The 12870-nt window shown below is 46.7% G+C and overlaps 1 protein-coding gene and 1 non-coding gene across 4 annotated transcripts in view; one reads left to right on the top strand and one right to left on the bottom strand.

The window, feature by feature from the left end:
- The window catches only part of GOLM1 (golgi membrane protein 1), a 60433-nt gene that overhangs the window by 17801 nt on the left and 29762 nt on the right, over nucleotides 1-12870 (top strand). The window lies entirely within an intron of this gene.
- On the bottom strand, nucleotides 4288-4392 carry LOC123646725. Its single transcript, XR_006737986.1, has one exon. It is a non-coding gene; the product is annotated as a U6 spliceosomal RNA (small nuclear RNA).

The raw sequence follows: 12870 nt of genomic DNA, 5'->3' as shown, positions 1-12870 counted from the left end.
AGATCACACAAAGACACACACAATGCACGATTTTTTCCTACATTCCCAAACCACTGTGATGCAGCTAGCTAATCCAGAAATTGGTGAATGAGATCAAGTGCTTTGCAAGTATTACACTTTTAAAAATAAAAATACATTTTCAGGGTTTTAATTTTTTCATGTTTTTTTTTATTTTTTTAGCCCTTAATGAAATGATTTAAAAGTTAAAAGGCATTATAATTGAGAGATACGTAGTCATGTGCTGCCTAACAATGTTTCGGTCAATGATGGACTGTGTATACACGATGGTGATCCCATGAGATTATAATACTTATTTTTACTCTGCCTTTTCTATGTTTGGCTATATTTAGATACACAAATACTTACCTTTGTGTTACAGTTGCCTGCAGTATTCAGTACAGTCACATGTTGTGCAGGTTTGTAGCCCAGGCTTGTAGTAGGCTAACCCATCCAGGTTTGTGTGAGTACACGCTATGATGTTCATACAATGATAGATAAAATTGCCTAATGACACATTTCTCAGAACATATCCTTATCATTAAACCATGCATGACTATAATTCATTTAAACATAATTTGCTAGAGCTGTTACAAAGTAATGGAGTTAATACTTGTTTTTCTAAGATGCTCTTTCATCTTTACCCACACTTACTGGAATCCTTGAACACGTTTAGAAGCTATGCCAGATTGGAAACTTTCTGCTCACCACTTTTTCCCCAGGATAGAGGATTCACCCAGAATTTGAACATAGGTGGGTCTTCAGGTCCTCAGCACTGAGACCAGCTTGCTCAGACACCCTTCAAAAGTCACCCAGAGCCGGGTACAGTGGCTCACACCTGAAATCCCAGCACTTTGGGAGGCTGAGGCGGGTGCATTACCTTAAGGCCGGGAATTTGAGAACAGCCTGGACAACATAGCAGGATCCCATCTCTACAAATAAAAAAATTTTTAAAAATTAGCTGAGCATAATGGTGTGCATCTCCCAGCTACTCTGGAGGCTGAGGCAGAAGGATCGCTTGAGCCCAGGAGTTTGAGGCTACAGTGAGCTATGGTGGCACCACTGCTCTGTAGCCTGTGTGACAGAGCAAGACCCTGTCTCTAAAAAAAAAAAAAAAAGTCACCAGGAATGGGCAAGTGTGAGATACCACATAAGCTTCTTGACAGCTGTGTGGTCGTACTGTAATGAGACATAGAACAGTTTTCTTATGAAATAGCTGCACCTACAGAAAGCTCAGAAGAATAAGCTCACATCTGTGTGCCCCTCACCCAAATATTAAAACAAAAAACATCATGAAATTGAGGTCCTGTACGTTCCCCTTCCCAGTCCCTTTCCCTCCTGCCTGTATAACCATCATTGTGAACTTGAATGATTTTCCTTGTACTTTATATTTGTGAATGCACATGTCTAAAAACAATATTATTTTCTGAGTTTTTAATATTCTGTAACTCGCTTTTTGTAGTCAGCATTGTTTTTGAGGTCTTTGTTAATTATTTTAGAGATCTAGTTCATTCATTCTAACTACTGGACCCTCTTTGTTTGTATAAATATGCCACAGTTTATTTACCCAGTTTATTTATTTATTTATTTACTGATGGGCCCTTACATTGTTTCTAGTTTTTTATTATTGAGAGAAGGTGACAGTGAACATGCTCGTATAGTGCTCCCTGGGCACCTGGGAGTGTCTCTAAGCTTGCAGTGTTTTCCAGTGACAGTTTGGGACTTGTTAGTGAGCTGTGCATAATAATTTTGTGGGTTATGACCCACATTGAAAAAAATTAAAGACACTAGAGTATACATGTTAACTATTGTTTTGTGAAACTATTGTTTCAGTTTCTATAAAAATATGTATATATATAAATATACTGCATCACAAGATAAAATTTGTCATTGTGGGTCATGGTTAAAAGAGTTTGAAAGATAGAGGGCTATATCTAGAAGTTAAATTGCTGGATCATAAGTTGTACATATTCTCATTCTTATTAGCTGTTGTCACATTGCTCCCCAAAGTGGTCCTATGTCTTTGACTTTGCACAGCTTCCTGGCCTGCACATCAGTTGGCCCTCTGTTGTAATGTGTAGCATTTCACTCTTCTTTTCTGATTTGTTCCAATCTAGGTTAAGTTATGTGTCCTATCATTTGGCATCTCTCGTGGGTTTGAGTCTGGCATTTGGTAGAAGTTCAAGTTCTTGGTAGACGAGTGAGTGGAAGTCTCAGTCGGCACACCTGCACTCCCTGGGTGTCCAGCATGTGCCTGGGCCCTCAGCAGCTTGGTTTCCATCTTCCTCATCTTCCTCCACATATCTAGAGAATAATTAATTTTTTAACAGCAACAAGAGTTACATGAAAGAAGAGATCACTGTTGACTAAAATATTGTAGTTTTTTCCTAAAAGGATTGTTTTTGAGCCTTGGAGGTTAAAATGGGATTTAGAGAAGCTTGTGGAAGGATGGCTTTAGGCATGTAGGACAGCATGAAGCAGAGGATTAGAGTGGGAATGCGGAGGGTGTGACGGATCCCGCCAACTGGTGGGAAAGTGTGGTGGGTGATAAAGCTGTATGTTGGCCGGTGTCATGGCCAGCCTTGTCTAACCCCCACCCCCGAGAACGTCCCTGCAGCCTTTGCTGCTGCCCACCTGGAAGGCTAGCTGGCCACTCAAGTTCCACTGTAACAAGCCCATGCCCACAGCCCACTGGAGGAGGCGAGGAAGCTGGCCCAGGGGAACTCTCCAGTGGCCAGCGTTGACAGTGTCAGATTCTCTGTCTTGATAAGTTAACCAAATCCCACAGACTATGATAATTTGATGTAGATACTTCAAATGCGACGTCAGCTGAATCTTGGGGATTGAGCTGTCATTTGATTTCTTTTATGCCTCCTTGTCTATTGCAACAGTAGCTGTGGTGAGGATGGTTTGACTGCATAAAGGCAATTGTGCAAATTCATGTGAATTTATATAACCAAGTGGAAGCACTACACTTCCCATTCTGTATGCAAGAAGGGATATTAAGCTTTGTTTTGAAATGATTGTGTATATTAGTTTTCAAAAAAAGTTGTCTTTTCCTTAATTAACAAAACAGTAATATTATTTTAGACAATTTTGAAAATACAGAAAAGAAAATTAAAATCACCTGTAATTCCAATCACTCACATTAACCAGTGGGAACCTTCCACTATTTTAAAGTACAGATTACATCTAAGCTTTTATAAATTATTGATTATATTGAAGCTTTTATAAATGTAGATGTGCCATGAAAATGATAGAATATAAGCAGAATTCTTTAAATGATAAATTCATTTAAATGCTTCTAGTGTTTGCACATCATTTTTTAAAAACCTCAGAAATTTCTAGTTTATTGTGCATTATTATCTCAGTTGAGGCAACTGCTTCATAGCTGGAAAGTCAGGGGTATAATTGCAGACAAGAGGATTCTTCCTACATGTTTGTGGAAGGGAGCCTGTGTAGATTGCCCTGGTAGCTAATGGGCACAGGTGCCTGTGTTTTGAATGTGAAGCTCTACATTTGGGTTCTTGTGAATAGACTTAGACATACATGGGGTATTCTAGTTATGTTACTAAGTATTAGCTTGCCCTGAACCACAGTACTTTAAAACCATGACAAACAACATTTATTTTGCTCCGGCACCTGCAGTTTGGGAGGGCTCAGCTCAGTGGGAACAAGTTGTCTCTGCTCCATGCCCATCCTGCGGTGCCTTGAGGCTGGGGCTAGAATCCTCTGAAGCCCCCCTCCCTCCCTCCAGTGTCTAGCGGTCTGTGAAGCTGTCACCTGAGAACTGAGCTGGGGCCAGGAACGTGAGGCTTTTCCACGTGGCTCTTTGGCTTCCTCACAGCAGAGGCTGGTCCCATGAGTTAGTGTCCTAACAGAGCCAGGGGAGAGGGACCACCCAGGAGGAAGCTGTGTCGTCTTTTGTTTTCCTTGCCTAGGGCTGCCGTACAGCATACCACAAACTTGGTGGCTTAAAACAACAAAAATTTATTCTTCTGTAGTTCCAGAGGCTAGAAGTCCAAGATCAAGGTGTTGGCAGGGTCATGCTTCCTCAAAGGCTCTGCAGGAGGGTCCTCCTTGCTGTTTCTAGCTCCTGGTGTTTGCAGCACCCTGGCTCTCTTGGCTGTGACTGCAGTGTCGTCCTGCGCCTTCATGTGGCCTTGCCACCGTGTCTCTGTGTCTTCACCTCTTAGGAGAACACCAGTCACAATGGACTAGGGGCAGCTAATGACCTCATAATAACTTAATTACATCTGCCTGGACCCTGTTTCTTTCTTTTTTTTTTTTTTTAATATGGAACAATTCACGAATTTGCGTGTCATCCTTGCGCAGGGGCCATGCTAATCTTCTCTGTATCGTTCCAGTTTTAGTATATGTGCTGCGGAAGTGAGCTGGACCGTTTCTAAGTGAGGCCATCCACAGGTTCACCCACAGGCTCCAGGTGGACATAAATTTTGGGAGCACACTGTTCAACCCACAGCACCTTTTACTGACCTCACCTCAGATGTCACAGGGTCACTTCCATTGCATTCATTAGAAGGTCACTAAGGTGGCTCAAATTTCAGGGGAAATTAGACTCTACCTTTGGAAGTATCATCAAAGAACTTACAGTCATGATTTTAGATCATCACCTTGTGTGAGTCTAAATAATCCTTACACAACTACTAGTGAAATACTGTTTTCTTTGTACAGGGCCTATGTGTGTACGTATAAAACAGGATTCTAAGGGGCCTAAGTGGAAATAGATCTTAGGGTTTTAGTTTTTGGCAAAAGCCAAGGAGATGCACTTGTAGAGGTCTGTGTTATCTCCTAAGGAGGGCACAGGGTGTTTAGGTCATTCGTTTATGTTGTTGTCAGAAGGCTGATTGCTAATCTGGGTCTGAAAACTCCAAAATACCCAGGGTACTCTCTTTACTCGCTCCTGCTTGGGAGCCAGCAGTGGCCACGCAGGCATGGGGGTGCTGAGTACCTGCCCTCTGCAACGCCTGGGGAAGAGTCTGGGAGACACTGAATTGCCTGGTGGCACCTTCTGAAGGGACTAGTGCACGTCCTCCTGCTATTGTGTTCATCTTTGCTTGCCAGAAGTTAGATCAGAAATAGCTTCCCTTTTGGTGTCTGCCTTCCTGACGATCTTGCTAGGCTGATTTCTTGCAGCTGTGTATCCACTTTGACGGTCATACCTTGCACTGATTTGTTCAAATGGGTAACCTAGCACTGCAGTAGTACCAAGAAAATGTTTTAGCAACAGTTCCTTTGTCATGGAAATACAGTTCCTGTATCATTCCCGAAGGGGACAAAACCTTGCTGCCTGAAGGAAGGGAAGAGTAGTTGGTGACGTGCTCACTGGATTGTGTCCAGAAGAAGAAAAGCTTAAAGACACAGGTGGTGGGGGAGGTGGAGGGAGGACCTGCCTCAGCGGCCCGTGGGTCACGCTCACCTGGGCGCCCCACGCTTGTGTCAGGTGGTTTCAGCGAGCTGCCAGGTTCCTCCTCTTGCTCAGGAACGCGGGGTGCAAGGAGGCTCTGGGAGGCGCCACCTGAGGTGTGTGGTGTGAAAATATCGTACCTTTCAAGTGCTTTCCTGTTGCAAACAGCTGGCTTGTGGAGCCAGGAGAGCTCGAGGTGTTTGGCTCTCAGGTTCTTGTGTGTCATTCGGGCCTGGGACGGGGCTGCTTCCCTCAAGTGCAGTAGCATTTGTCGATATGAGTGACTTTTCCTGAAAGATTCTGCCTCTTGAAAAGGAAATGACTAACATTAAGAAGGCCTCCGTTAGAGTTTCAAAGTGCTTTTGCACACATGAACACATTACATTTCTCCTTTAATTTCTTCAGGAGACGTTGTTTCCTTTTCTAAAATTGTTTTTTAAAGTTTTATTTATTTAGTTAGTTTTTAGAGACAGGGTCTCTGTCACTCAGGATGGAGTGCAGTGGCACAATCATAGCTCACTGTAGCCTCGAACTCTTGGGCTCAGATGGTCCTCCCGCCTCAGCCTCCTGAGTAGCTGGGACAACAGTGTGCGCCACCACCCCTGGCTCCAGTGTTGTTTCTAGAGACAGAGAGGAAAAGACTGAGAGCTCGTGGAAAGGCCCCCAGGACCTGAGAGTGGGCGGCATGGGGACGGCCCTGGGCTCTGGGGTCTTCCCACCAGCTCCACCGGACTGCATCCGAGTATGGCCAAACACAGTTCTCCGAGGGTCCTAGTTAGTGTCTTTTCTGTTGGCCAGCTTTTCTTGTCTCCTGAGAACGTGATGATTTTCTCCTGGAGGGTTGGTTTCCTTGGGGACCAGAGTGAAACTGTGCAGATACGTAGTGTCTTTGATTTTTATCACCTTTTATCTCTGTGATTGAGGAATCCAGGGTTCTAGAGCAGGTTTTCTGTTTTTATTCCCATTGATTTTCTGTGGCCAGTTCTGTCCATCTGCTCAGTATTTGTTCTGCCAGGCACTGGCTTGTGCCCAGTGGTGGGCAGGCCGTGTGCATGGTCCATGCCTTTCCCATTAAGTGCTGGAGAAAGGCAAGTAGGTGGGCATATTGGGGTCAGTGAGAAACCACCCAGCTATTTTAAGCAGGAAGGATTTAATACGGTGCAGTAGGTGCCTGTAGGCTTGAGGGAAGGAGGGGCTGTTCACCATTCAAGTCTCTAGTAGGTGCATCTGGTTGGAATCAAAATCCCACTGGAAATGAGTACGGAAGATGGATTTTAGCTTTCAAGACTTCACTCTCCAGGAAGGCACATTAAAAGGTGTGTGGAGCCAACACAGAAGAGCCGATCTGCTGTGTCCCCCACCAGGCAGAGGCGGCGTCCGAATGCCCTGGGAGGAGCTGTCCCGATGGTGTCTAACCTGGAAAGGACAGGTGGGCAGGGAGCCACTGTGGCTGTGCTGGGCAGAGTGTGGCTTCAGGTGTAGAGTGAGAGGAGTGCTGGGGCCCTTCCCTAAGGGGCTTCAAAGCCACTGGGGAGTTTGAACTTGAGCTGAAGACACAGGGGCCATCCTAGGGTAAGCTGAGGTGGCCACACAACCAGACGGCCAGATGTTTAAAGGCAGGCGGCAGCCCAGTGGGGCAAGGAGGTGGTGCTGTCAGGTGGCTCTTGAAATATTTGGAGCAAAAATTTCTCGTACTGCATCTAGGCAGAGGAAGGACAAATTCTTCGAAGTGAGCGGATTTTTGAGTCAGCCGGCAGGAGGGGTGGCCAGGCCTCCGTGACAGGACGGCTGCGAGAGGGCAGGGAGTGTCTGAATTGAGGCAGAATGAAAGCAGGTTGATAAAATCTATTGAAAATCCTTTTCCCTGGAAAAAAAAAGTGTTTGTCTCAGAAGACTTTCAGTCTTACCGGATTGTAAATTCTCCAGTTTGCTGAGTGGATTTGACCTTCAAAGATAGCTTTGTAATTAACTTCAAGTATTTCATAATTTACCTCCCACATTAACAAAAATGTTTGCAGGAGAAACAGCAAAGCAGGTGCCATCTGGGTGGATGTCCTTGACTGCAGACTGTGCTGTGAGGACAGCCAGTGCTGATTCTTCATCCCCTGCCCTCTTGGTCCTTGTCTCCCCCCTTGAGGGAGGGGCTGGGTGTGCCCCTAGGGCAGCTCCCTCCCTGGATTCGTGACCTGAGTGGGTGTTCAAATGCGCTGTGGCCGAGTTCCACGTGGAAAGCGGCGTCTAGCGATATGCCGTGCCCGTGGTGGTTCCGGGCCGACCAGATGAGGCGTGTCTCTTCTGTGCCCTGCTGTCTTGTTTCCCACGGGACGGAGACAAACCCCGCACGCGTCCTTGCTCTCGGGCTTGGCTTCATGCTCACTAGAAAGGGCATTTCTTTTTTTTTTTTTTTTTTTGAGACAGAGTCTAGCTTTGTTGCCCGGGCTAGAGTGAGTGCCGCGGCATCAGCCTAGCTCACAGCAACCTCAAACTCCTGGGCTTAAGCGATCCTTCTGCCTCAGCCTCCCGAGTAGCTGGGACTACAGGCATGCACCACCATGCCCAGCTAATTTTTTTCTATATATATTTTTAGTTGTCCAGGTAATTTATTTCTATTTTTAGTAGAGACGGGGTCTCGCTCAGGCTGGTCTCGAACTCCTGACCTCGAGCGATCCGCCCTCCTCGGCCTCCCAGAGGGCTAGGATTACAGGCGTGAGCCACCGCGCCCGGCCTAGAAAGGGCATTTCTGCATCTCGTCGTTATAGTGGGTAATGGTTGCCTGGGCTTTTGCTCTCGTGGTTGGCCTTTCTCTTACTCTCTTTTCACCCAGAAAATTGCTTGAGTGAGTTGGACCCGACTCTGTTCACCTTCATTACTTCTTAACCCGGCACCACAAGACGAACGTTTGGCGTGGAATACATAAAGATGACATGAGCTAGCCGTCGTCTCACTTATTTCACCTTTAGCGGTGACAAGGGGGGATCTGCAGTCATGCATGTTTAGGAACAGCCAGTGATCCGGATCTGTTAGGTGCATTGGCCGTGGCCCTGTAACCTGTAGGCTTAGTTCAGTTCTAGTTTTTCTTTAGCCCCCAAATGTGTATACTGTTTACTTCTTTGCAGAAAGAATGTGCAAAAGTGCTCCCCCTCCTACAGGCAGAGTGGAGTTGTTGCTGGGCTTCCCATTTGGGATCAGAAGCTCTGCAGCCCAGGCCCCTCCACTGTCCTCACTGTCCTCACGGTGCAGCCAGAAATCTGCAGCCCAGGCCTCCAGCCCGTCAGCAGGGCATTTCCTGGCTGCCTACAGAACAGCTAGGGAATGTTCTGGATCGCTGGTGCTGTGTGTGATGTCATGGAGTGTTTTTCTTCCTCTAAAAGCAGAGCTGAAGATTTCTGAGTGTTCCCCTCCCCTGGCCAAGCCCCAGTGTCGGTGTGTGGTGTGCTCCTCTGAGTGGGTGGCTCTTCCCGCAGCCATCGCCTAAGCAGCCAGGGCTGCGGGGTGGGGCTGGTGTGAGCTGCCTCAGGCCTACCCGAGCCCCCTGGCAGCCACAGCGAAGTGACCTCCAGAAAGATCCAGGGTCGGGGACTGAGAAGACAGGCCCTCATCCTGCTTTAGAGCTGGGAAGCATCATTGTGCGTGCCAGGACTCCCATTGCCTGTTGTGTTTGGGTCCTCTTGGGAGTTGTCTTTGACCCAAGTCCTGTGTGGGTTAGAGGCACATAGGTGGGCAAGACCCTGGGAGGCAGAATCAAGGGCAGTTTCCTCAGTTTGCTTCCCCTCCTCCCTTCCCTCCGTCCTCCCTCCCCTAAGCACCTGCAGTGCTGGGGTGCTAGGGGTGGATGTGAACCAGTCTTGGTCCAAGGCTCCCTCCCCCTGGGCCCGTGCCTGTCCCTGTGATGGGCAGCACGCCTTGAGGACCTTGCTGTGCCGTGCTGGGCGCCTGTGTGATCCCAGGATGGGTCCTAGGGCCATCCCGGGCCCTCCCAGCGAGTTGTGTGTGGTGTTTTCTCACGCCAGTGGCTGTGAGTTGGGCGGGGGGGGGGGGGGGGTGGGGGGTGGGGGCACGTTGTTCTTTCTGTAATGACACAACACAGGGATGTCTTGGCAGGAGCTGTTTCGCGTGCGTAGAGCTGTGTATACTAGGTGTTTTCCTAGATAGAAGATGTTCTGGGGGGTTTTAAACTTCATACAGTTACGCTTAATCCCTCCCACGACCTCCTAGGAAAGCTCTGTGACTTGTGCGCACCCTCCCGCAGCTGCAGGTCCGCCTGCATTTCTGCCCCGCAGTCCCCGCAGTCCCCGCAGTCCCCGCAGCTCCTTTCCGACCAGGCTCGGACTGTGCTCTGAGGCCTGACTGTCTGCTCAACACTCACGGGCACGTCTGCTGTTGCTGCTCTCACACTCACCCCCGCGTTCACTAATGCACCCACGCCCCGTTCCTTTTCTTCATCCTTTTTTTATTGTAAACTATATATGACATAAAAACTACCATTTTTAAGTGCACAGTTCAGTGGCATTAAATACATTCACATTGTTGTGCCACCATCATCAATATCCAGCACTTTTTCATCTTCCTAAAATGAAACTGCACTCATCAAACACCAACTCCCCATTCTTCATCCCCAGCCCCGGCAGCCACCGTGCTGCTTTCTGTCTGTGATGTCACTATTCTAGGGACCTCATGTAAGCTGAATCATGTAATATTTATCCTTCTGTGCCTGTCTCTTCCACTCGGCATAGTGTTTTCAGTGCATTTCTTACGTTGATTTGTTCTCTCGAGCTCACTTCTCACGCTCACGTTGACACACACACTCTCTCTCTCTCTCCCTCCTTCCTGTGCCCCTACCATTTGCTGGACCTTGAATAATCCAAGTTGTAAATTCTTTTGCTTTGTAGAGTCCTGGAGATATTCCTCACAGGGTTTTGTTTGACCCCCTGGAGAGTGGGTTCTTTGAATTTAAAACATAGGCCCAAGTTTTCCCTCCCTGAACATCACCTCTGTGGGGACAGTAGCTTCACTGTGCTGCTGCCAAAGCTGTGCAGGATTTTCTGTTGTCATCTACACTGTCCGTGTCTCTCCACCATCCGGCACTCGGACCTTCTGTGGAGAGGCCCTGAGTGCTCCCACCACGGGGTGAGCCTGGAGGGCAATGACGTGGACTGCTGGCTCCTGTCTTCCTTCTGTGTAGACGGGGCAGCAGAGGATCCTTTGTAGAGAAGAACAGATGTGCTCTGGCCTCCTTGTTGGCACCCTGCGGCCATTTGGAAAAGTGTGAGGTAGGGCTTGTGGTTTTTGTCTTGGAGACACAGTGGGAAGGGGGGAGCATGCTCCTGGCACTCAGAAGGGGCGAGGGGGCAGGAATGCTAAATATGCTGCCAGGGGGAATAGTAGGAGAACAGAGCAGTCCTCCCCTCCAGACCCCCCTGGTGTGCCCCTGTTGAAACTCAGCAGGCCAACCCCTGGGTCCCAGTTGTGGAAACAGAGGACCAGAGAAGTCAAGTGCTATGTCTCAAGTCCAGGAGCAAATTAGCCCCAGACCCCAAAGAATCCACACATCTCAAGTCTTTACCATTTTCTTCAAGAAAATCTCTTCCACACCCCATCTTCTCTTTGTTGCTCTCCTTCTGTCACCTTTCTCTTTCTTTTTCCTCTCCTTTTTCCCATTAATGAGCCTCTAAAGGCCTTTGTCAAAGCTGATAATTGTTGATGGAGCTATACTGCAATAAGAAAACTGCTTAATTTTATGAGTGAAATTACAAGTAAGAAATAGCACACAGTAAAGATCTGTACTTCTGAAAGTTCTTGAACCTACCCAGAATTCCTTCAGAACATAAAAGTTCATCTCAGCATCTTCTTATTTACCTTTCTTTTCTTGTAAAACCAGCCTTGAAGTTAAGGTTTTTAAAAATTGCCACTTTTTGGCTTTGTTGTCAGCATGACACGTCTTTGTGTAGACTAATTGTGGAAAACTTGGAGCATGGAAAAGCAGACAGAATGTGTCCGACAGGAGGCTTCAGTGATTGTCCCTCCTGCTGTTTTCATCCTAAGTATTTCAGTGTGTGTCTCTGAAAGGTGGGCTCCTCCTCCTCCCTGGTATGATTCCATCATCATACCAGAAAATCCAGTAATTCCTTAATATCAAATATTAGGTCAGTGTTTGCCTTTTTGTGTGTGTAGTCTTAATCACAAGAGTTAATTATGTTAGCTCCAGGGTTTTGTGGACAGGACTAGTTTCCTCACCACTTTGTGCTGCTGTTTCTATGGGAACATGCATCCTGCAATCCAGTATTTGGCCCAAGGGGGCTGTGGGCACGAAGCATTTGGGAGCCAGCGCTTGTTCTGTTGTTGGTGTGTGTGAATCAGTGTGGGAGTGCGTAATCTTGGTAGGATGCCATGAATAAATAACTCACTCTCCCCCCCCTGCCTTCTCATTCCTCAGGAGCTGTGAGTCCCTAGCTGCAAGTGGCTATTGAGCACTTCAGATGTCCCAGTTTGAGATGTGCTGAATAAGTATAATATGTACTAGAGTGCAAAGATTTAGTGTGGGGGAAAAATAAAATAGCTCACTAATAGTTTTTATGTGGATTACATCTTGAAATGATAATGTGGATATATTAGGGTAAATAAAATATTAATATTAATTTCATCTGTTTTTTAAAGTGGGATAAAATTCACATAACATGAAATTCACTATTTTAACCGTTGATAGTGTGTCATACAACTCAGTGGTTTTGGATGTGTTCAGTGTTACATGACCGTCACCACTACCTAATTCCAGAACATTTTCATCACCCCAGAAAGACACATGTAGTTACTAAGCAGTTACTTCCCATCCCCCTCTCCCTCCAGCCCCTGGCAGCCACTAATGTACTTCCTGTCTCCGTAGACTTGCCTATTCTGGACAGAGTATATCAGAGGAGTCATAAATATGTGGCCCTTTGTGTCTGGCTTCTTTCACATCATCCTGTAGTGCCTTCAGGGCTCGTCCACGTTGCAGCACATGTCAGTATTTCATTCCTTACTATGGCTGCATAACACTCCTCTATGTGGATAACCATATTTTGTTTGTTCATCTGTTGATGGACATTTGAGTTGTTTCCACTTTTTGGCTGTTATGACTAATTCTTCTGTGAACATTTGTGGACAGGTTTTTGTGTGGAGGTGTTTTTGTTTCTCTTGGTTTTAGACCTAGGAGTGGGGTCACTGGGTCCCATGGTAACTTGAAGCACTCACAGACTTTTTCACAGGGGCTGCACCATTTTACATGCTCATGCGCTGTGTGTGACGGTTCCAGTTTCTCTCTAGTTTTTCTATATCCTTGTCAACACTTGTTACTTTCCTTTTTTTAGATTATAGCCATACTGATGGCTGTGAAGTGGTATCTTGTCATTTTGATTTGCATTTCTCTAGTGACTAATGATGTCGAGTGTCTTTTGTGTACTTACTGACCA

Source organism: Lemur catta, chromosome 10, assembly GCF_020740605.2.
Source record: "Lemur catta isolate mLemCat1 chromosome 10, mLemCat1.pri, whole genome shotgun sequence".
Taxonomy (NCBI): Eukaryota; Metazoa; Chordata; class Mammalia; order Primates; family Lemuridae; genus Lemur; species Lemur catta.
This window is presented reverse-complemented; position numbering and strand designations above follow the sequence as displayed.